Genomic DNA, 26,047 nt, shown 5'->3' on the forward strand with positions numbered 1-26,047 from the left:
TCCAACATATTGGATGATCTGGCCCTGTTAAAGCTCAAAAGGTCCCAGATCAAAAACAAATACCCCTGGTTCAGCGGACCCCTCAATAGCAAAAGGAGAGCTCTCAGACGTACAGAAAGAAATTGGAGACAGCACCCCTCAGCCTCACAACTTAAACGTCTCCGTCAGGCCAGAAATACTTACAACAGAAACATCCTCATATCCAAAAAAGAGTTCTTCAGATCAGAACTGGAAAACGCCAAGAACAGACCCACCAAACTCTTTGAAATAGTGAAACTTCAATCAAACAAACTAGATAAGTCATCCAAAGAAACCACAAATCCCTAATAACCTGTGATGAGTTCTCCTCCTTCCTCACAACCAAAATTAACTCTCTAGGTAACAAACTTAATGCCACTTCAAACGTCCCTCTTCCTCCTACCGGGACCCATCTCTCCTCTCTTCCCCCCCAGGCAACTCCCAAAAACAAAGCTCACTGGTCCAATTTCGATCTATATGATGACCATTCCATCTCGAAAATTCTATCCTCCTTAAAACCGAATGCCTACTTCAACTACCCTCTCAACGCCAACTGCTTGGCAGCGACCTCCCTACTCATCATTCCCATTTGGATGACAATTATCAACGCTTCCCTTCTTCAAGGGTCCATACCTGACTCCCTGAAAACCGGGCAAGTCATCCCCATCCTAAGAAAACCCACTCTGAATCCTGCAATTCCAGACAGCTTCGGACCAATTTCCAATAGTCCTCTTCTTGCGAAAGTGTTGGGGAAATGTGTGCAGCTACAACTAAGCACTCATATCGCTAATTTCAATTTGCTTGACAAATTCCAATCGGGGTTCAGGCCTGGGCAAAGTACTGAAACTACTATTATTCACATCGTAGATGATGCTCTCCAAGCCCTTGACCAAGGCAAAACCTGTCTGTTGATCCTTCTGGATCTTTCCTTGGCATTCGACACAGTCAACCACGAGAAACTTCTTGAAAGCCTCAAACACAGGGTGGGTCTAGGAGGTGCCATCATCAAATGGTTTGTTTCCTTCCTCCAGAACCGCACCCAGAGATTCTTAGTCAACAGCAACCTATCTGCGCCCTTCCCGATATCATTTGGTGTCCCTCAACGTCTCCTACCCTCTTTAATCTGTACCTTGAACCATTAGCTGAAATTCTTCGCACGGCCAACATCTCTTTCCACATGTATGCCGATGACACTCAGATATACATCAAAACATCTTTCCTAGACGAAATTACCCATCTCAATGACGCCCTGAAACTGACTGTTCAATGGCTCGCCAACAACCAGCTCAAACTGAATGCCCAAAAAACGTAGTTCCTTCTCATGTCCCCCCCTAAAAACTCCAATGACATCCTGGAATGGATCAACTCGATCACAGCACTTAACTGCACACCGACCATAGTGGATTCTGCTAAATCTCTTGGTATAACCTTGGACAGCAACCTGAATATGCGTGAACACATCAACTCGATGGCCAAAACTGCCAGGTTCCACCTGAGCTACTTGAGAAAACTAAAACCCTTCCTTGAAACCATGGACCTAAAAATTGCAGTTCAGGCGTTAGTTATCTCCAGAATTGAATACGGCTGCTCTACCCTATCTGGCCTACCAAAGACTTTCACGGCCCCTCTAAAAGCTTGCCTCAATGCAGCAGCTAGACTCTTATATGGCTCAAAAACATTTGACCACATTTCACCACATCTGAAGGCCTTGAACTGACTTCCTCTTGAAGCCAGAATCCAGCTCAAGCTGGCCTGTATCACACACAAAGCCCTGTACGCGAACTCCCCAACATATCTCGCCCAGAAAATCGTGGTATCTGGGAGACTCAGAAACTGCCGGTCCGCCAGAGACCTTGTGCTGCAGCCACCCGCTTCCGCAAGGAAAAAACATATAACCGAGCGTACTCTGGGGCTGCACCAAGAATCTGGATCTCGCTACCATCCTCCTTCAGAAGAATACCTTCTCTGTCAATATTTAAAAAGGAAGCAAAACCGTTCATAATGAGCAAATTCCTCCAATAACTGTCCTTGTCGCGCATACCACCTTTTGTCATGGCTTTTGTTTCTGTGCATAATTTCCCGTACTGATTGGCCCTTTCCGTGTACCAATTCTCACTCCTTCACATGTTCTGCTGGTTCTCTCTGCCTTTTTGCTATCATATCTCCCCTCTTATACAATTGCTGTTTTTCTCTTTTTATCGCTGAATTGTCGCTCTGCTCATTATGGTACTGTACTGATTATTGTATATAACTCTGGCTTTGTCCTAATGTAGTCAATACCCTATTCTCCATCCTTGTGTTCTGCCTATGCCTAACCTGTACGTAACGTGTTATCCCTGTAAAGCGCTCTGATACCCTAACGGGTCACTGTTCGCGCTCTATAAAACCTCAAATAAATAAAACAGGTGTTTCGAGGCAGTTGTCAAATATCTTTGCACAGTGGGCGACACCAGTAGCAACGTTTGAAGTGGCAGAGTTAATATTGTTGCAATGAATAACAACACCTCAAACTATGATATAATGCAATTGCTGTGAAAGGAACGAGCCATGCACTTCATAACCAGTTCTGGCCTGACCCCGGGTCTGAGGCAGACAGAAATGAAGCCCTCACATATGTGTCAGTGGATCACCTCTGACGAATACAATCCCTCTGCTGCAGTGCTTCTTCACCTGCCTGCTGAAACTGGCTACCACATATCTAGCTGACCAGTCAGCTGTTCAAGGATTCAGCAAGAGTTATACTTACTTACTTCTGCCTACTACCCCTCATGGGGTATTAGACATCAGCCAGGACTCTCCAGCCATCTCTGTCCTGGGCTTTTCTTTCAATCTGACTCCAGATGTTACCCATCGCCTTGCAGTCAGCCTCGAGGCCTCGGCGCCAGGTGTTTCTGGGCAAGAGATATGCTTGCTAGCAATATAGCTCGGTATGTTTTGTGTTAATGAAAAGATGAAGAAACAGTCAAGTAATGCGTTCATATCATCAGTGCATATTTTTGAGCAGGTGGTTGCTGGTGTTCAGCACCGGCACTTTATAGTCGACACTTCCACCTATAGCACGAACTCGACCCAAAGGGATTGGAGTGCCTTTCATATGCACACATTCATTTTTTGTAGGCACGGGGAGATTAAGGTATTTGCCCAGAAGCACAGGATGTTGAGCCCACGCCGGGACTCAAACCTGGTTCCCCAGCTCCAAAGGCAGCATCTCTTGCCGTTACGCCACATCCTCTCCCCACCTGCAGTGTTTCATGTTTAGTAGTTAGTTCTGTTATAGGTGGCGCGAATAGGAGCAATGGACTAGTGCAGGCTCCCTCCTGAGGAGAGACCAGGCACTTTGTTCACACATTAACCACGGCATATCATGGATCTGCTAACGTGGTCTCTTGTCCATCCAAAGTTCCTAAACTGAATAATAGCTGTGATAAATGTAGTGAGTTCTAAGTAAACTGTTATGTATCGCCATTTGTGTAGCACCTTGTGCCATTCAAATGCCACTCAAGCCCTTCTTTTGATATAAATGCCCTTTTCGTGCGGTTCGTATATATTTACCTCCAAAGGTTACATACATACATATAGCTGCCTCTAATTATTGGTCATTAGCGCGGGTGCATATTTGGGTGGCCAATGGCACTTCCACCTTAACACTGCCCGCTTCGCCTTCTAAGACACAGGCAGCATCGATTCGCCCAGCTGTTTGAATCTGACAGGCCCGGCTCCTCCAGCTGAGCGCTCTTTGTGAGCCCGGGCCTGTTGCCTAGCAACCAGGCTCCGCAGCTGCCATGCGTGGCAGGTCTGAGGGAAAGGGAGCACATGCTCGGGAGGCAGGGTGGGGCCCCAGCTCGGTACCATCCTGCAGCAAAAAACATACACTGTACCCACGACAAGGGACCCTCAGCAAGCGGGCGCCTCGACGCCACGCAGCGCTCTCTGCCTCGCAAGGAATCAAAACCATCTGAAACAAAACCCAGCCACAGAGCACTGATTTGGATTTAAAAATAGACGTGTGAGTGGGAGAGAGCCAGGAAGCCGCCGCGTTTAAGGCTGCTTGCAAAACCGAAGGGTGTGCGGGAAATAAATCAATGGCGCTTGTCACTTCCAGCTGTCTAGAGCTTGGTAATCCGAACGATGCTTCTCCCTCTGCCGTTTACTCAGTGTTTCAAGAAATAAAAAAAAAAGAGCGGTGGGGGTAGGGTGCAGCGAGGATATAGGCAAAGTGCGCGAGCAGGTGGCCACGGGTCACTGGTTGGATTCCATCTGATCAATAATGATTTATGGGACACACAAAGATGGCCGCCACCTTGCGTCTGTGAGCCCACACTGTGCTCTCATTCCAGTTGCTATTGGTAACACACTTCATTGCACTGTAAATTGTAAGTGCATTTATATAGTGCTTACGACCCCTGGCAAGGCATTGAAAGGCTTTTCCGGTGAATAGCATGCTACTCTGGAACCCAAGATTAGTAGCTAATAGGGTAGTGGTCTTTTTCTTGTGCATTGGTTGTGTTAGGCTTGTGCTCTGGATTGCATGCATGTTTAGTATAGTTTGGAGTAGGGATAGAATGATAGGAATGGGGTTGAAAAGAGGGATAGAAGGATAGGAATGGGGTTGAAAAGAGGGATAGAATGATAGGAATGGGATGGGTTTGAAAAGAGGGATAGAATGATAGGAATGGGATGGGTTTGAAAAGAGACATAGAATGATAGGAATGGGGTTGTATTTAGGAAGTAGCCCATTTCTTCTAAACAGTGGTCGCTTGTGCTTGTTAGTTGACTTGGAGGACTAAAGAAGGGATGAAAATGTGAAAAGGATGTTTGGGAGTTCATAGTAGTCAGAACGATTAGGAGGGGGGGTGGAAGTGTTTTTTTTAAATTGAAAGATGTAAATAATTTATGCATACACATATATACGCTGGGCAAAGTTAGGATTGAATAAACCCTTCTATATGAATACCTATATGTACAATGAAGTGGCAATATTTGCTTGGTCTACTGTCCACATTTATCTTGTGGGACATTTTTTATGCTTTCAAATAACTAATTAACATAGATACATAAATACACAAATGGCACTTATTGGAGTTATTAGTAACAGGTATAACCCTCTATATATGCACCTACGTGTATCACATACATGAGCCATCTTTTTGGCCAGGACTCAGCAGCATCGTAGAGGCGTTTAGTAGTGCACGAGTTTCTCCTTGCCATCAAGAGCAGTATTTTTGTCCTTGACTTTTAACCTTCAAATCAGTGCTACAAGGTGTCTTAGACTATTACGTTCAATGGCAGCCAACCGACACTAATTGCCTAGCTGTATTAGGTTGCCACATGAAAGCCAAGGACAGGAAACGTTGTGGGTGATGACATGGAGTGAGGTGGCCAACAGAGTCCATAGGCATTTTGGAAGAAAAGCAAAGAAGATGCTGTCAGCAAACACTGTAAGCGATTGTACTCTCAATGCAATAAAATATTCATTTCAAGGTAAAATGGGTCCCTACCAATCGAAGGTCTGTGTTCAGCCTTATGCAGGTGCGCAACGCCCATTGGGCCCAAAGGGCTTCAGCCCCCCCCCCGTCATCTGTGTCTGCACGGGCTGAGACAGCTTCCTGGGCACACACACACACAGCCACACCTGAGTTCTTCACAGGTCTTTAACCCCGTGCACTGCGTGAATTTTCCCACTGTGCGAGCGAATTAACGAGTGGGCGGGGTTTGGATGGCCCCCGGCCGATCTCCGCACACGCCCACCATGACGTCGGACGGCCGGGGGGTTAAAAGACCATTTACGTGTTAACAAGGCTTTGTTGCTTTTCACCCCTTCTTAGATCCCCTGCAAGTCCACTCAGCATATTGCTGGAAGAGTCAGCCCCCCCAAAAAAATAAATTTGGCTCTAGTTGCGCCTCTGGCCTTATGCCATCTGTTGCATTAGACTCTGGGAGTTGAATAACTGGTATTGTTACTGGGAACCAGCACTTGTATAGTGCCAATCTACTATTAGCATGGCTTCGCAACGGTGAACAGCCTTTACAACGCAACTTTTACACCGCACTACCATTACAACGAAACTATTACAACGCGAAATCTGTTACAACGCATGCCATTACAACGCATGCTATTACAACGAAATGCACTAGATGGCGTGCTAACATTAGAAATAGTGTAGTTTTACTATCCAAACACCTTCCCTACTGCAACGTGGACTGGAGTTAGAATAGTAAATTATACATTTCTAATGTCAGCACTCCATCTAGTGTACGTCGTTGTAAAAGCATGCGTTGTAAAGGCTGGCGTTGTAACAGATCTTGCGGTGTAAAAAATGCGTTGTAACGGCATGCGGTGTAAAAGCATGCGTTGTAACGTCATACATCCCTTCGCAACACCTTCCAATAGTCTGGCGTTAAGACTTTACAAAGATCATCACAAGGAGAGGGCCTGATTCAGTTCTGCAGATATGTGAGTCAGTATGCTGCGTATGTTAGTGTTAATGAGTTGTAGCTCTCTTTGGTGGTGAAGGCCACAGGGCTGCACCAAATTAACTACGCAGTTCCTTGGTTACTGTTGCCGTCTCTTAGGCAGGCACATTTAATCTAGTGTGGCCATCCTTGTGAACTGAATGCAGCCCATCTATGCCAACATTGTGAGTGGTGCTCTGCATTGGAAGGATAATTGTCACCAAACTGCAGTGATTCCTGCTGATTATTAATGAAAGTACAATTAGGTGCCATATGGGTTGATTGCTGCTGTGTTGTGTTTACTACATTCTTAACCTCTTCAGTGCCCATGACGAGATAGTCTCGTCATGGAGCACGGTCGCGCTGTGCCCATGACGAGACTATCTCGTCATGAACCCCACCCACTAATGTAACGCCCGGCACAGGAGGGGGAAAGGGCGTGGCACAGAAGGGGTTAAACACAACCACCATCAACATTCAAAACTTTGGAGTCGGGGTGACACAGCTGAATAATTTCTATATTGAAAGGTCAGAATTCCTCTGCAAAATAAATACACCTGCAGAACTCTAGCTCCAGAAGAGAGCGGTAAAAACCTGTGTCTCGGTGTGTCAGCCTGCTGGTGCAAACCGTTCATTACCTCGGCAAACCTCTTTGGACTGTCACTGATCTGTCTTCATCCTTCCAGAGATGTGGGCTGAAGACAGCCAAAAAGCGAGAGCTGGAGAATGCCGTCTAGTGGGAGTTATGCAGGTCACCTCCAGCTCCGACCACTCTCTGCTCCTCTTGGCTCACACTCCAGGAAGCCTGGACTCACAGGCCTTGAGTAAATAAGAGTAACAGGAATCTGCAGAGACCACACTGATGCCAGGAGTATGCAAGGAGGTGTCTCTACTTTGCAAATGGTTATTTTGTGTGTAATGCCTTAGGGATGTGATTGATGTTGCGGGTGATGTTCTATGTGATTTGTATCAGTGCGGTAATGGTGCAGGTGATGTTCTATGTGTGGTAATATAGGATATCATCCGTCATTGTATTGTATTGTAACTGCATTTATATAGCGCTTATACCCCAGATGAGGCATCAAAGTGCATTTTCGGTGAGTAGCATGCTACTCCAGAACCCAAAAAGGATTAGTGGTGAATTAGAATAGTGAAATATGAAATTAATTTGAGCGGTGGACATGTTAGTCTGTTATTTGGATTGAACAGGATAGTGGAGGGATAGAAGAGGGATGGGTTTGCATTTATATAGCGCTTGCTACCCCGGATGAGGTGTTGAATCACTTTTCGGTGAATAGCACACTACTATGGAACCCAAAAGGGATTAGTGGTGAATTAGTATAGGGAAGTATGGAATTAATTTGAGCGGTGGAAAAAGTATGAAATTAATTTGAGCGTTGGAAAAGAGTAATGAGGACTGACTTTCTTTGTAACCGAAACATTCCCTATAAAAGACTTTCCTAGTAACCAAATCATTCTCTCAACTGCAGACAATTTCTCAAGTATTCAATCCAAGGATAATGTTAATGCCCCCTCCATTAAAATGCTCAGTTAAACTCCCTAGTTTTTGATAGTACACATTGAAGAATGCCATATGACAAAATACACGATAGTTTATTTGTCCTCTAGCCAGACCAAGGTCGCAAGCACCATTTTTTCACACTGCAATAACTGGCCAGTCACTAAACATGGATGGTATAAACTGTATTTTCTGGAACATCTGGACTAACACACCCAGCACCAGTAACAACATTTCTTGTTTGCACAACAATCGAAAATAGAGATTTTAGCTGGATTTTAGCTGGAAGGCGCTAGAGTCATGTTTGCAGGCTTGGTTTACCAGACACATGCAGGTGCCCACAGAACACGTTTACGCAATCAGTCTTCTAAATATGTAGTCCATCACAATGTTTTAAGGTCCGCATTTAATGGGCTAATTAGACAAACAGAACACAAACTGTACAAACTTGCGAGAACAATTTCACAAACAAGGACCAGCAACGGACCACCGTTTCATTTATGTGATAAACCAGTCAATAACCGAAATACAAACTGTGCAAGTCTGGTCTGATATAGAGAAGGTTGATAGGCAATTTAGGCCATATTCGGCAGAACGGTCAAGTAAACATAAGTTTTTCGAATTAAGAAACCAACCCTATTCTGATTGCCATCTGTAGGGGGGCAGAGCAATGGGGAACATTGGATAGGATTCTGTGTGTATGCAAGAGCCTATTTTGCATGTACTACTGTTTGTCCTGTAAAAATCAATAATACATTTTTTTTTTAAACAACCCCAGAAGAAGAAGCCGATTTATGAAATACAAAAATCAATGGCCCTAACACACAGGGTGCTTTCTCCCTGGAAGCCGGATTCACTATGATTTTTCTTGCACACGTCTGCCGTGGTTACCCAGATATGAAAAATCTGCAGCGGAAGGCCTACCCCAAAAGGTACAAGGAGGCAGCCCATTTGCAGAATGGTTGCTAGCTAGGTCTTTCTGACTGCCAGGTCAGCTGTGACTTTGCCTTCAAAGGTCCAGCAGTTCCCCAGTCTTTAAATAGGGTAACCCCAAGGCCAGTGGCTATAGATAACACTGTTTTGGTAGGAGACCCACATCTGGCAACCTCAAAATAACCCCCTAATTGTGTCTGGACAGCGTCAGACTGAGGCAGAAAATAGGCTGGGGCACCAAAATAACAGTGGCCTTCATTTGCTAATATGATAGCTAAACAAGCATTTGCAAGGGTTTGAGCTATTCGCATTGTAGATGACAATGCCTTTTATTTATGTGTTTTGAAAACCTGCAAAAGGTGCGTAAGCACACAACTTATAAGGGCTTATTTAAAAGCCTCTTGCACCGCCAGTGCGTCACTTTTAAAATGGGAAAGTGACGTATCGGCGGCACAAGGGGCTTGTAAATAAGTCCCATAGTCCTTGCTTACGATAAGCAAGTCTGGCAGTAAAAGAGGAGCAGCTATTGTCAGCTTTGCTTTTCGTAAGCAAGTTCTATAAGTACAAAGTGCATGTTTATGCACCGCTTGCAGGTTGTCAAAACACATAAATGAAAGTCATTGGCATTTACAATAGTAATAGCTCAAACCCTCGCAAATGCGAGGCCTACTGCATTGCAAATGCTTGTTTTATAAGTGACCCTCACTTGTTCAGACACCTCAACAAAACACGTGAGAGGCATTGGCTGCAGTACGTTTTAAAATGGTCTCAAGGAAGAGAACTACACTACAGTTAGAGAAAATATGAAGTGATAGATATATGAAAAGTTCTAAATGCCTAAAAAGATTCCAACTCAAACATAGCTCACAAATGCATTGAATTAAAACTGTACACTATCGCCAGTACCTAAATCTAGCGCTTTCAATTAAAATTCAAGACATTTCAAAAGGTTTTTAAAGCACACGCTAAGTGTTCATCCTTTTGGGCCATCTTAGATATCCTCGAATACAATAGTTACAGCACAGCCTCGTCGCCATTCAACAAATCACAACAACGGAAAAAGTTGTAATCTTTAAAGACTCACCGGCTTAGGCAAAGGGGACTCATTCAGAACAGCAACCCAGCCAAACATCCCGTCCTGGGCTTTCATGTGACAACTTAATGCCTTCTGGGACTTGTAGTCTTTCATTGCTTCCATACAGCCCAGTTGGTCTTGCACACCTGATAACAGTGATTTTTAATCCAGCCCCCCCCACCTTGACTCAACCAGTGCAGCTAATATGTGTGATCTGCTTCCAACAGCCCCTTAAACAATTCTCTCTTTCTCTTCTCTGATTCTGTTTCTTTTCTCTCTGCCACTCTCTCTCTCGCCCTCACTCACTCACTCTTTTCTCTGTCTTTTGATCGTTCCTATTTGGATTTCTTGACACAGCGCTTAGAGTTCACTCATTCACAGTGGTGCACTTAGAAAATCATTGAGTTTGTGGTATTTTCACATCTCCATGTAAATCACGAGGGGAAGGCCCGCTCTGTGACCGCTGTGACTGAACCACCCAGGCTACATTCAGATAAAATAAACGACACATGTCCTGCACTCAGAGCGCTTTGCAGCATCCAAAAAAATGCATGAATACGTTCATTTTAAAACATGTTTCATTCATACTCAATGGAATGCTATTTGGTAATTAGAAATAAGAGACTTCTCTGCTTATCAGTGTCAAGTTGAACTATAGCAAGTTGCATTGAAACATTTTTTTATTGTTTGACAAGAACCCCTTTTTCGCTTTTTAGTTATTCCATTTTAACAGAATTTTCTTTGAGAAACTGAATATAATTGAACTTAATAAATGTAACAGCCTTGAAAATGGTACTGAAATACAAGGGACCTATGGGCCATCCTATAAAGTTTCATTTCTAGTGGTAAAGTTCTCTCTCTGCCGCACTAGTGCATGTGAATTCAGAGAGAAATGCGGATTTCTACATTTAAAATTTCACATGAATATCAGGTTTACTCAGTATACAGGTATACTACCCGGAGAGTGGCTAGAAACAAACCCCATTAAATAAACCTAACGTAATCAATTAGAAAAAATGCTGTAACATATTTTACAATGTTATAGCACTTGGATGTAAGGCAAGTGAGACACGTGCCACTTCTGGTTGTATTATTCACATACATAAACAACGGTTATAAAATCGTCAGACTTACGTTGTTTTCTAGTTAATAAACGTTATATTGAGGGCCTATTGATGTAGCCTTATTTTAGTGTCTATTGATGCGGTCAGCCATGATTGCCATGGCAACAGCTATGCATTCTGACGGCACTGAGAGTTAAATAGGGATGGCATTTCCTTGTGAAGGCTACGAAGCTGCAGAAGTGTGCATGTGCTAGTACACTGATATGTGCACTTTGGGACCTGCAGGAGAAGCAAGCCGTTGGATCTCATGGTCCCAAGACATCCGGAGAGGGGGAGTCTCCTGAGATACGAGGGTGCAAAGCCCCAGACACCCTTCAACCACAAAGGGGCTCGCAGTTTACCACCTCAGAGACAGGGAGCCCATGCGATGGTGAATCCACGAGAAAAGCCATGTTTTTTGACCAAGATGAAGCTGGCTGTATAATGGAAGCACAAGGGGCCTGATGAACGGAGGGAGGGAGCGAGCAAGGGGGCCCGACGGGCGGTTGGAAGTGAAGCGAAAGCACGCCTTGCGCTTGTTCTGCTACAACGCCATCAGAGACGGAGGACCGGAGATGTGCACGCACGAGTACGGAGGACAGGAGATGTGCGCGCGTTCTTCTAAAACGCCATGACCCGGACGCGTGCATATCTCCTGTCCTCCATAAGCGTGCGTGCACATCTCCTGTCCCCCTTCCGAAGCCAAACCGACAACAATGGATCTCGCCAAGGCGATCAGCGCATGCGCTGCGTCGCTAGGCGAGAACTAAAAAGTTGTCTACATTTGCAAATCAGGGCAATTGTTAACATGTAAAGACAAGCGCTATACGTACATTGCAAGATATAGACAGCACCATGCATTTGTGCTTGCTGCAGGATATGTTTGTGGTAATAAAAGGAAGAATTGGCTCCACCAGACCATAAAACAGGATCACAAACAGCCCAAAAATGTCCCACACACTGACCTGTCAGACCAGCCCTTTGGGCATTACCAGATTGCCCTATAAGCCAGTCTGATTCTGTGTCTGGACCCAGGAGTCCTCGAGATGTTTGCTGGCTTTTTTCAATGGCTGCACAACGGGTAGGAACTTGTCAGCAACACCGCTTGCCTCCCTGAGACTTCATATGCAGATAGACAGAGTATATGCTGCTGGTAATATCTGTATACTAATAAACAATAATGCTAGTTCCTTCGATACGAGTGATGATACTGTAAAACCCTAATCTGATAGAGACTTCTAGCTGCAGATTCCTTACTTTTGAATTTCCCAGGCGTCAGATCCAGAAACTTTTGCTGAACAATACCCCTTGCGCGCGATGTCGGGTGGCTCCATTCGGCTCCGCGTGTCGTCGATGACATTGGTAGCTTCAGTTATGATGTTGCGGTACCTACATAGGCGCCACCCAGGCGCGCGGACGTCAGTTCTTTTCTTTCCATGCCAGTAAAGCGCCGACTCGGGACGAGCTACCCCTCTGCCGCTTTTTGGCAGGCTCTTTGCTCGACTTTTGTCAAAGTTTTTGAAGACTTTATGTGCGAGGGATGTCGGGTAGGAAGACAGGTTTTAAACTGTGGAGGACATGTTCCCGCACAATGTCGGTTACCGATCCCCACTGCGTATGTCTGTGGCGTCTTGAACGTGACCACTGTTCGAAGTTGTGTTCAGACTGCCGGGCGATGGCTCTGAACACTTTGAGGGAGTGGGCATTGAAGTTTCTTGTGGCCCGGCAGTCGACACCGTTGAGCAAGACTCCGAGGCAATCACGATCACGTTCGAAAAAGAGGAGGTCGCGAGATCGCTCTCAGAGCCCTAAGTCCTCTTCCTCCCATTCGAGGTCATCTGGACACTCGGGCAAGAGGCACAAGAAGAAGAAGAAGAAGTCCAAGCGGACTTTGACCTCACCTCAACTGGCTTCCGTCGTCGATAGAGGTAAGGAGCACCTACGTTCTAGGCACGGTTCTGCGGAGCCGGAGCCAGAGTCGACATCGCGCCTGCCTCCATTTCCGGGAGCCGCAGCGACTCCCGCTCAAATTAAGGATTTTTACGAGGCCATGCACCACGTATTTGAGCGGAACAACCCCGTTGGTGAGCCCTCAGGCCCCGCGGGGTCGGATGGGGCCCCAGCGGGTTCGATCTCAGATCCGGATCGACGCCGGTCTTACCAACGTGCCTTTCCCCGACGTCGAACCTGTAGTCGGTGCGAACCGCGTCGCCGGCGCAAGCCCCATCCTCATCCCCGACGGCACGGAGCGGGAACGGCACCGATTCCGACGTCGACAGAACCCAGGGGTTCTATGTTATCGCCTGAGCGCTCTGTGGTCTTGCTAGGCTCAGGAGAGGAATGGGAGGAGTATGGAGACCCTTTAGATAACCAGAATGTCTCTGAGGAGACTATCGACTGGTATGGGGAACTTGGGGAAGCCAGTGGTCTGGAAACCTCCCCAGACCAATGCTCTCTCCACCTACAGTGGCTACGGAGGAGGGGGCGTCCTATGCTATGGTGTTTAAGAGGGCAACTGAGGTCGTTGGACTGGAGTTGCCCTCAGTGCAGGTCAGGACTAATCTCCAGACCAAAGTGCTTCAACCTGGGGCTTCCACCTCTGAACCCCTTTTGCCCTTTAATGAGGCACTTACGGACGTCCTAGTAGGAACTTGGTTCAAAACTAGCACAGGGGCTCCTGTGAACAGGACGATTGCACGCCGCCATCACCCAGCACCGGGCGACCCAAAGGTCCTCAACCAGCACCCCACCCCAAAAAGTTTGGTGGTGTAGGCCTCTACTTCCCAGGGTGCATTTGCTTCCGCCCCTCCGGATAGGAAATCCAAGAGACTGGACTCTTTGGAAAAGAAGTTGTTTTCATCCTCCAGTCTAGCATTGCGGTCGGTGAATACGGCATGCTGATTGGGCTCTTACTCCCACTTTCTTTGGGAGACCGTTGCGCAAGTGCTGCCACATGTCCCGGGGGAGGCCCGGGCTGTGCTCTCCGAGGCTGTCAAGGACGGGAGAGATGCGGCAGAAATTCACCATTCGGTGTTGTTTGGATATGACCGATTCACTGGGCAGGTCTATTTCATCGACAGTGGCCTTGAGGCGCCACGCCTGGCTTCGTACAACTGGCTTCTCGGGGGATGTCTAAGCCAATATGATGGACATGCCCTTTGATGGAACCCACCTTTTTGGGGAAAAGGCTGACTCGGCCCTGGTCAGGTTCAAGGACTCTCGAGCTACGGACAGATCCTTGGGCTCCTCCTCCACTCCTTGTGGCCAGTCTTCCTTTCGCCCCTTTCGTGGCAATGGAAGGGGTTTAGCCCTATCCTACCCACCATCCCGCACAGGCTTCCCAAGCCGTGCTTGGACGCGGACGCGGTACATTACGTCCTTGCAATGGAGGTCAGAAGTCGTCCACCACACCGCCCGAGCAGCCGCAGCCTCAAAAACACTCCTAGGCTGATTCTACAGGACCACACTACTCCAGTGGGTGGGAGAATCGTCATCATCTCCCACGCTGGAGATCTATAACAACAGACAAGTGGGTCTTGCAGATTGTACACGAGGACTATTATCTTCCTTTACTTTCTTTTCCTCCTACTTTTCTGGCAAGTAAAGAACGGCTGGCGGAGGATCACTTAAAACTGCTCCAAGAGGAAGTTACGGCTCTTTTGGCCAAAGGAGCTATAGAAAGGGTTCCAGTTTCAGAAGTAGGCAGTGGCTGTTATTCCTGCTACTTTCTGATTACGAAGAAGAACAAGGGTCTTCGGCCCATTTTGGATCTTCGGACTGTCAATCTCTTCCTCAAAAAGGAGAAATTCAAAATGCTCACATTGGCTCACGTCTTGTTTGCCTTTGACCAAGGAGACTGGATGGTAGCGCTGGACCTGCAGGATGCCTATTTTCACATTCCCATCCTGCCAGGCCACAGGCGTTGCCTACGGTTCAAGGTAGGCCACAAGCACATTCGCGTTTACCGTGCTCCCCTTCGGCCTTACCAGTGCCCCTCGGGTGTTCACGTAGGTGATGGCGGTGGTTGCAGCTCATCTGCGCAGGTTAGGGGTTTCAGTCTTCCCCAACCTCGATGACTGGCTGTTAAAGGCGTCCTGCCCGCCCCCAGGCAGTCGTCTCCCACCTTCAGACTATGACGGACCTCCTGCATTCGCTGGGGTTCTCTATAAACGTGCCAAAGTCACACCTGACTCCTTCTCAGACGCTCCCTTTCATCGGAGACTGTTCAGGACACAGTGCAGTTTCTGACTAATTCTCCCGAGCAGCGAGTCCAGGATATTCAGGTTATGATTCCGATATTTCAGCCTCTATCCTGGATTTTGGTGAGGTTGACTCTGAGGCTGTTGGGCCTCATGGCCTCCTGCATCCTGTTGGTAAGACACGCAAGATGGCGTTTGAGGGCTCTGCAGTGAGACTTGAAGTTCCAATGGGCGCAGCACCAGGGAAATCTCACCGACGTGGTTCGGATCTCGGAGGGAACTGCGAAGGATCTGCAGTGGTGGTTAACGAACTGAGATTGGGTCAAAGGCAGACCTCTCTCCCTTCTCCAACCGGATTTCACAATCGTGACGGATCCGTCACTTCTGGGATGGGGCGGCCTCATGAGAGAGATGGAGATCAGGGGTTACTGGTCTCCGGCGGAGACGGGGCTCAACATAAACTTGTTGGAGCTCCGAGCGAATCACTTGGCATTGAAAGCATTTCTTCCCTCTGTCAAGGGGAAGTTGGTGCAAGTGTTCACGGACAACATTACCGCCATGTGGTACTACAGCAAGTAAGGCGGGGTGGGGTCATGGACCGTTTGGAAACAGACTCTGGACGTGGCTGGAACATCAGGGCATAACCCTGGTCGTTCAACACCTGGCAGGTTCTCTGAACACCAGGGCAGACGATCTCAGCCATCAATGCCTAGCGGATCACTAATGGCATCTCCAGTCGGAGGTGGCGCAAGGTCTCTTTCAGCAGTGGGGAGAACCTTGGTTAGATTTGTTCGCCTCCGAAGAGAACGCGCAATGTCAGCAGTATTGCGCACTGGAGTGTCCAAGGCGGCTATCGCTTGGCGACGCGTTTCATCGCGAATGGAGCTCAGGCCTGTTGTACGCCTTTAAACCCATACCACTTCTGCCCAGGGTTCTGATGAAGATCAGGAGCGACCGGGCCCAAGTCATCCATGTGGCAATGGACTGGGCAAGGAGAGTCTGGTATCCATGAGTGTCGATCCTCCAATCAGGCTGCCCCTTCGGGAGGATCTTCTGTCGCGGGAGCAGGTGAGGGTTCTCCACCTAAACCTGTCAACTCTGCGCCTCCATGCATGGAGATTGAGTAGCGGCAGTTGATGGCTTTTGACCTTACTCCCGAAGTCTGTAATGTTATTCTGGTGGCCAGGCGGCCCTCCACTAAGTCGGTATATGCCTGCCGTTGGCAGAAATGTGTATTACTTTCCTCTTTCTACTGTTCTTTTATTCATTCTGACCCTTGCACAGCAGGGTTCTGCCTTGGGTACACTTAAGGGTTACCTTTCTGCTCTGTCTGCTTTTTTGCGGCTGCCGGACCAACCTTCTCTCTTTAAATCTCCTATTGTAAATAGATTTCTAATAGGGCTGGTTCACTTGTTTCACCCACGCCCTTTATTATGCCACAATGGGACCTTAATGTGGTCCTCACATATTTGATGTGCGCTCCTTTTGAGCCTATACACAATTGTCTCCTCCAGCTGTTGGCCATCAAAACAGCCTTCTTAGTGGCGATTACATAGGTCCGGAGGGTGAGTGAGTTACAGGCGTTATCCTGCTCGCCTCCTTATTTTATGTCCTTTCATGACAAGGTGGTGCTTTGCACCAGGGCATCTTTTTTGCCAAAGGTTGTGACCCCATTCCATCTGGGTCAGTCCATCACCTTACCCACCTTCTTTGCTCCCCAACATCCCTCTAGGGAAGAGGAGCACCTCCATCGACTGGACCTTCACCGCACAAGAAAGTTCCGGGTGGATGACCAACTCTTTGTGGGGTTTGTGGGAGCAAAGAAGGGAAAGGCAGTGCAGAAAAGAACCATCTCTCACTGGGTTGTTCTCTGCATTAAAATCCGTTACGCCTTGGCGAAGAAGCAGCCCCCTGAGGGATTAAGGGCCATTCCACCAGGGGAAAATCTGCGACTACGGCCTTGGTACAGGGTGTCCCAGTTCAAGACATCTGTCAGGCTGCGACGTGGGCATCATTGCACACCTTCGCGAAACATTATTGCCTTGATGGTCAAGTGCGCAGGGACGGACACTTTGCCCGCTCAGTCCTGCAAGACTTTTTAGACTTTTTAGTCTAGTCCATGAGTCTGCCACCCACTGCCGGGATGGTATGGCTTGGGTATCTGATTCAAAGGTAAGGAATCTTCAGCTAGAAGTCTCTATCAGATGAACAAGTTACTTACCTTCGGTAACACATTATGTGGTAGAGACTCTATCTAGCTGCAGATTCCTTACAGCCCCACCCATGACTCCCTGCTGTGCGGACTGATGTAGTAGATCTAGGGTTACTCCCCTTTCAGGGCCCTCGTTTTGCACACGTTTATGTCAGTCACTTCGTAGCCCTGCGCTTGTGGCGTGGAAAAACGAAAAGTACTGACGTCTATGCACTTGAGGGGCGCCTATGTAGGCACCGCGACGTCATTACTGACGTCATCGATGACACGCAGAATCGATCGATCTGTCTGTCTGTCGGTCCATCTCTATCTGTTCACTCAGCCTTTATCAAACTGAAAAGAGCGCCGTATTTGACACATTATTTATTGTCTGCACGTGATCGCATAAATAAACATACTAAAAATACTTTAAGGCTCTCGTTCCCAGGCTCTCATATAATTGTTTCTGAAATGTGCCACATCATGATTCATACATTAACCATTTTGTATTCATTTTATGTCCATATTATCATCATCCTCAAAGAATGTGTCATTTATAATGGCGGCACAGCATGGATGTCTCCCCACACAAAACCGGTACCTAAAAGTGGACTTTATTTGGTGAAGTGCCAGTTCATAAGATTAAAAGGGTGCAGCAGATTAAAAAAGTATCCGGCCGAGGCGTTTCGGCTTTCTCCTTCTACTCTCTCTCTCAATGTCTCTCTCTCTCAATATACATATATTGAGAGAGAGAGATACAGAATCAGATATAGTGTATAGTGACAGATAATTATAGACACATAATAAACAATTGTGTTTTCATACATTTATGTATTCATATGTATGGACTTAAGCAACCTAAAGGTTTGGCTGTCCATTTAATAATCTTTACCCTAAACTGTGACCCATGGATGCTCCTTCCCACAGCTGTAAAAAAGTGCAGAGCTAGCAAGCCTGGGGCTAATACACAGTATTGAGACCCAGCTCCGGCAGATAGACGCCTCAACTTCTAACCAGCATTAGGAGATGTCAGCTCTTGTTTCTAATCCACAATGAAGGGTTTTCAAGTGTGCCGGGATGTCCTTCCGGGTTCCCAGTGTTTGCATTCTACTGCAAGCCTTTGATATACCTCATTTACATGTAATCCCCCAGCCTGCCAGCAGCTGATAAGGCACCTGATAAGTGTAAAATTCAAGGCAGACGAATTTAGATCATATTTCTCTTGGGTTAGCTCAAATTTATCAGGAAAGACTGCTCAGATTTATCATTTCTGACAAGGTCTTTACTTTCCATTTAAATTAAGAATTCAAGGAAGATTCGCTTGACAGGCGCATATGTTTAATCTTCCTTGGTTTGTAAATGGCTCTTTCACATGGTAACACGGGGAACATAAGAGCAATACCTTCGGAGACATATATATTTAACAAGCAGCAGGCAAGCCCTTTCTATTGAGTGCTGTATTTAGTGCAGCTTCTACCTTGTCACTGGCGCCTATGTCCAGACACTGAAAAGCACACAGACTTTGGAAACAGCACATTCCATCCTCTTGCTAAAGTGAACTCTGAGTATCTGCACTATCTCTTTTCTTGCTTCTGTTGGAAACCAACAGCATTAGAGACACACAAACCAATAAACAGAAAGGCACCAGAGCTCTTTAAATACTCTGTCGTGACATCTGAGCAATCTGTGTGCTTGATTGTGATTGGTGTTCCTTAGCTAAAGCAGGAAAAACATAAGTAAATAAATCCATATTTGTAAAGCTCAAACATATCACCCCTTAAGGTTTCAAAGCGCTGGGGCCCGTCAGGGAGACTAAGTGAGCTATTGCCCAGAGTCACATGATGCTGAGCTGTCACCAGCGATCGAACCATGATCGCTGGGCTCTGGAGTCAGTCGCTCTGGCCACTGCGCCACACCTCTCCCTGAACATGGAGAGCACAACACAATAGATCACAAGGCAAACTCTGGTATTGTGCAGATTCAAAAAATGTGCAAAATGCACATGGACATCATAAGTGTTGAATAACGGCGAATCGTTATTCAACACTTATGATGAATAAGTGTTGGTGAACTACATTCCACTATTCTTTTTGATAGCCTATATAATGAATAATTGGAACCTTTTATGTTGCACTTTGTTAACTGTTTTGTTTAGGTTTATTCACTTTTTTCACTGGGACACTTTTGAGAATTGTCTAAAGAAACTGTCATTTTTGTTTGGAATATATATTGTGAAATTGTTTTCAGTAAAAGCTGTTTCATTGTAAATATAAAGAACAATGTTTTTTACCAAGTCTCTAATGTGTATGGTCAACTTTTCCTTCTGACGTCACGTTTAACCCCCTTTTTTTGTTATTGCCATTGGGCTTTATATATTATATATTTGGTTAATGGCAAGTTAAGCACAAGGATGTGTTCTGTGCGTACAGGAGACTCAACCATTTTCATATATTTGAAGGGAATGTCAGTGAAGGCTTTTCTCCACGGGGAAACTCAAGATTGCTTTGTAAAACAATAGAGGAAAGAAATAAAATGACATTTTAAAATTAATGACACATTAAACAAATAAATACATCTCCCTATTCAGGAAGATTTTCCATGCAGAAAGCCAATTTGGCCTTGAGTTGGTGTTTTTGGACATAGTTTTGTAAATCTGTACCATCTGCACATATAATTTCCAAGACCTACACTTTATGAGACAAAGATTTCTGAATACTAAAAAAGTCAGAAGTCTCATAGAGTAGAGTAGTATAACTCCTTTCTTTGAGCCAAATTCACAAAACTTTCATCCATAGGACAGATTTAGAGCAGATTTACGTCTGAAGTTCAAGAGTATGTCAGGAGTAACTCAAGACTAAGTAATACTCACAGACTTGTTTGTTTAGACTCATGCTAAACAAGAAGTTAAAGCACAACCTATGGCAACAACAGCAACAGTGACTAGAATGGATACAGGAATTGAACAGAGCATAAGTGTGTACTTTAAATTGTGTGGGTTGTACATAAGAACATCAAGACCAAAAATATTGTGCTGCCAAATTCAGCCTTAACTCTACATCTACATACCTTGAAGGTAGGGCAAAGGGTATTTTATTCCTTATAATACATGATAACAACAATACTCATCCCACAAACAGCTTAAATCTCTTATATCTTGTGTCTTTATATGAAAGAGATAGTATGATTGTAGACATAAAGAATAAAAGTGGAAGCTGTGGTATGAAATTAAGCGCATCAATGAACAATTAAGAATTTGTTGCAAAAACACATTAGAAACAGTTACATGTAAATCAGGTTTAAAAAAGGTTGTAGCAGGCATTAATAGTAACATGCAGAGAGATTCTTTCTTTCCTGCAATGAACTAGAGTGTGCAAAAATTAAACATGTTGCCATAAATCTTTCTTTTGTGCTGATCACTCTTCGTTTTAGAAGAACAGATTGTAAGTGTTCCAATTGCAGCACCAAATATGGTTTGTAGTTCTGTAGTTGCCTTCTACCTTGGCTGCTGGCTCAGCTATGTAGTTTTCCTATTACAAATGATGATACACATCACACTTCGATGAGCATAATGAAATATTAGACAGGTTTCTATACTGCGGTTACAGGCTTTCATTATATGTAATGTGTGTGTGTGTGCGCGCACGTGCGACCCAGTGGTGGTTGCCACTGGGTAGTTACAGTTAGGACCACGTTTCCACTGGAAAAGCATTTTTGGTGTCGTTTGACTAATCTTCACGAAAGTTTAAAAAAGATCTCATCCACCTCAACCCCCTTCTGGAAGCCTTCAGGGTCATCCGTCAAGAGGGGGCGCGAAAAACGGGGAGTCCCAAAACACAATTTTCCCCACGCAATCCACGCAAGGCCAGCTGGTACACCCAAGAACTCGGAGAAGGCCAGCTGGTACACCCAAGAACTCACAACAGCGAAATGAGACAGTAAAAAGCTGGAGAGGAGCTGGAGCACAAGCAAGGATACCCCCGACAGGGCAGCCTTTAAGACCTCCCTCAATCACTGCCACTGCCTACTGATGGCAATAAAGAAGACAGTCCTAGCCACATGCATCAAAACCAATACCAACAACACCAAGGAACTTTTCGACATCATTCAGAAGTTCTTCAACCCGCCTGCCAGTAAAAACAACATTACACCCTCACTGGAACTTTGCAACAATCTTGCCGACTTCTTCCATGACAAGATCGCTACCATATATTTTAGTAAATAAAGACTGAGACCGAGACATATGTAGAAACATTTTCATATAATACATTTGGGAGCACCACCAACAACACTATAAAAGAGCACTGACATACTGACCGATTATCTTTTGGACAGTTTGGCCGTCACTTGGATACAGACAACAATACCTAGTCAATCGTGCAGACATTCTGCATTTCAACCTGGGCAGTACTTTTCTGGCCCCTAGAGCGCACGTATCATCTTCAGTACATTATTTTCGGTAGTCTCAAGTGGCTGCGTCTCACCGAGACGCATGGACCCTATAATTCGACTCTTTCCTTGTGAACCTTGGGACTCTATGTACCTTTTTGCTGACCATTTTCTTTAGCCCAGCATTATAGATTTTTATAATATTCGTGGGACTGTGGCTTCTTAATTCATCGGGACTTATAGTTTAGGTCCATCCATACTGTTGCTACAGATAGACTCTATCCTGGACTAGGGATCTGCCACAGTACTGTGCCTAACATACCCTGAAGAACATCTATTTTGTGCCTGTTTCCATTCTGCTTGGAGCATATTAACCTATGCAGATGGTCTTTTGCAACTGAACATGATGCATTCACACAGCGCCCTGGTGAAGGATATGTTCATCTTCTAGCCACTTCTGAAACGCGCGTCGGCGCACTTCTGTTGATATATATGCATCAATGAATATTTGATTAATTTAAATATAAAGTATAGGATTGACAATTGGTGTTTGTATTTTTTGTTAATGTCTTTTTTACTATGTATGTTTATTGTTCACTTGCTTTGATATTGTGTTAGTTTTCAGATGTGTTGTCAGTTGTCTCATGTACTTCTTGTTACACTCCATGTTTTGTATGTCAGTGCTCTTTTATAGTGTTGTTGGTGGTGCTCCCAAATGTATTATATGAAAATGTTTCTACATATGTCTTGGTCTTACAGTCTTTATGTACAATGAATATATGAATATAAAAAAAAAGATTTACTAAAATGTATTTTTATACTTTTGACTAATAAACTCTAACAATCACTGGTCTGTATTGGAACAGTTTATGTATCATGGACGGATTGCTATGAACTAACTAATAATGTTTTTGGAGAAGCTTTTGTTGTTGCAATTTGTTGTTCTCCCTGCCTTCTTCTCCATTGTCATTTAGTATAATCAGGGACCCTCTTGTGTTTTCCTTAAGATCGCAACCATATACAGAAACTTTCAACCCAACCCACACCGATGGACTTCCTAGACAGATACACCACTACCACAACTGACACGAACCACCTGGAACCTCTTCTCCACCCAGGTCACCACCTCCACCATGAAATCCATCCACTTAAGAGTTGTCACAGATCTCTGCCCGTACCGCATCTTTAACCTCAGAAACCAAAGGATGGGCCAGAAACTCACCACCCTGCTCAATACCTCTATCACCACTGCAAGATTTCCTGATGCCTGGAAACATGCTGAAGTTAGACCCCTACTCAAAAAAAACCCTGCAGACCCAGCAAACTCAAAAACTACCAGCTAATCTACCTGTCCCATTCCCAAAAAAGGTATTGGAAATGATCATCAACAAGCAACTCATGACACAGCAGGAGCAGAACCAACTAATCAATGCCTCCTAATCCGGCGTCTGCAACAATCACATCACTGAAACAGCCCTGATCACAGCCAATGATGACATCCGAACTCTCCTTGACCGAGGAGAAACCGCAGCTCTGATCCTCCTCGACCTCCCGCCAGCCTTCAACACTGTATGCCACCACACGCTGATCCAAAGTCTCCACCACATCAACATCGAAGGAGACGTGCGCAGATTGATCACCTCCTTCCTCACCGGAAGAACCCAGAGGATCCACCTCCCACCTTTCAGCTCTGAACCCAACTAGATATACTGTGGTGTCTCTCAGTGCTCATTTCTCACCCACACGCTCTTCAACGCATATATGACCCACTGGCCACCATCATCAGATCCCACGGTCACAAAAAATTTTTTTTAAACTTGTTTTTATAAAAAATTGCTTCCATTGCATCAGGTACAAAGGATATGCACATACAATTAGAAATCTTATATGCAATATACAGTCTATGGTGTCCACACATTACACCGTGTTCACAGACAGTCTCACTATCTCGTGAGCACAGTGTTTTTCTATTATAAAAGTGCAAATGCAAACGGTCACAACATAATTTCCTAAGCAGACGACATCCAACGCATCCTCCAAGTTTTTTTTTTGCAGAGTTTTATATAGCGTGAACTTGACCCAAAGGTATCGGGTATCAGAGCCCTTTACATAGCACCAGTTGCGTTACATGAGGATACATTCATTTTTGTTAGGCACTGGGAGATTAAGTGATTTGCCCAGAATCACAGGATTTTCAGCGTCATTGCAGAGATTCGAACCCAGTTCCCCAGATTCGAGGTCGCCCGCCCTAGCCATTAGGCCAACTCCACTCCCCAGTTACTGACGACCCCACCACCACCAGTACCAACTTCCACAGATGCATTACAAGATTTGCCGACTGGATGAAGAACAAATGCCTGAAGCTGAACACAGATAGGACAGAAGTACTGACCTTTGGCAAGAGCATGAACATATGGAACGACTCCTAGTGGCTTAGGACCCGCACCCACTCCCTCCAACCATGCCACAAACCTCGGAATCCTCATTGACAACAATATCACCATAAAATCACAGATCAGTGCAATCTCCTCCGCCTGCTTCCTCACTCTGCACATGCTACATAAGATCTTAAAGTGGCTACACCTACACACAAGACGCACCATGACACAGGCCCTCATCACCAGCCAACTGGATTACGGCAATCCTTCTAAGTAGGAATCGCCACACACCTCCTACAGAGACAACTTCAGACCATACAGAACTCCGCAGCCAGACTCATCCTCTGCCTTCCATGACAAACCCACATCACACCCCACATCAGGCAACTCCACTGGTTCCCCGTACAGAAGGGATACCAATTCAAGCTGCTGACACATGCACACAAGGCTCTACACAACCAAGGACCCGTCTACATTAACAACCGCCTGAGCTTTCACCAACCCTTGCTAAGACTATGCTCCACCTCCCTTTCACTTGCCCATACTCCCTGCATCTACCGAAGCAAAAGTGAAAGATGCTCCTTCTCCCACATCAAAGCGAAGACCTTGAACAGCCTCCCCACGCACCGCTGGACCATCACCTCACTTCCGGAATCACAAATGGCCCTCAAGACCTGGCTGTTTGAATAAGCTTCTGGGACATGCAAGCGCCTGGACACCCTACTGGGTGATTAGCTGCGCTTTATACATCCTTAATGATTGATTGATTGATTGATAGATCCATAGGAAAATTAGGCACAGCTACAGCCAAAATGACTAAACAGAATTAAAAAAAAATGTTACAAAAAGCTAGATCTTGGTCCGAAAACTGTACTTTGTGTGATTTGGAGGAAATCCATCCAGTAGTTTTGAGAAATTACGGTTCAACAAATTGTATATTTTGTGCAATGGAGGATCGGCTGAGCCAAAAGATCTCAAGATAAGATCTGATTTTCTGCCACCTCGTCAACAAAAAAGTAGTGGCAGCCATTTTAGGACTCAGGGACTCGGTCCTCTGTCCTCACTAAAGTTATAAAAATATGTAGGGGCAGGGTAGATGTCTATGGCTCCAATGAAAAGAAATGTAGGCTCCAGGTGGTTTTTAATGTAAGCCCCTCAGGGTGAGCCAGGGCCAGGGGGGCTAGCAGTTTAATATTTAATGGAGAGAGTGCCCCCTCCTTCAGCCATTTTTAGGCCACGGGAACCCCATCCCCTGAAGCCGCTATAATTATATTTGGGAGGGGGTGCGTGGCTTCCTCCTCAAGCCTTAATTAAGCCTCTGGGACCCCATCCCCTGAGGCCAAATGTGTTTGTTAGGGGAAAGAGCATTTGGCGTCCCTCCCCTAGATTCTTAGAGACCGTGGGAACCCCATCCGACGAGACCGATATTTAAAATTAGGAAAGGGGGGGCATGCGACCCTCTTCTCTGAGGCCCCGGGGACCCAATCTTCGGGGTTGATATCTAACATTAGGGGTGGGAGCATGCCCCAGGGTCAACATTGACTTTTCGGGGAGGGGGTGTGTGCAGCTCACTTCACCAAACCGGTCAGTGGTCCAGGGGACCCCATCTGACGGGGCTCAAGGTGAGCAGTGTCCCAGGGAACCCATCACCTAGGACACTGCAGTTCCCTGCCTGGTAGAAGGCGGGTATCCCCTTTGCAACAGTTTTTGGGGGGTATATCCTACAGATTAATCAAACAGCACCAAAGCTCTAAAAGAAACAAAAATATATACATTGTTTATATGTGAAGCT

General features: G+C 45.7%; 1 protein-coding gene across 17 annotated transcripts in view; it reads right to left on the reverse strand.

Moving 5' to 3' along the window:
• Positions 1 to 26,047, reverse strand: part of DCX (doublecortin) — a 392,216-nt gene that overhangs the window by 319,852 nt on the left and 46,317 nt on the right. The gene's annotated exons all lie outside the window — the stretch shown is intronic.

Source organism: Triturus cristatus, chromosome 5_2 (genome assembly GCF_964204655.1).
Source record: "Triturus cristatus chromosome 5_2, aTriCri1.1, whole genome shotgun sequence".
NCBI classification, from domain to species: domain Eukaryota; kingdom Metazoa; phylum Chordata; class Amphibia; order Caudata; family Salamandridae; genus Triturus; species Triturus cristatus.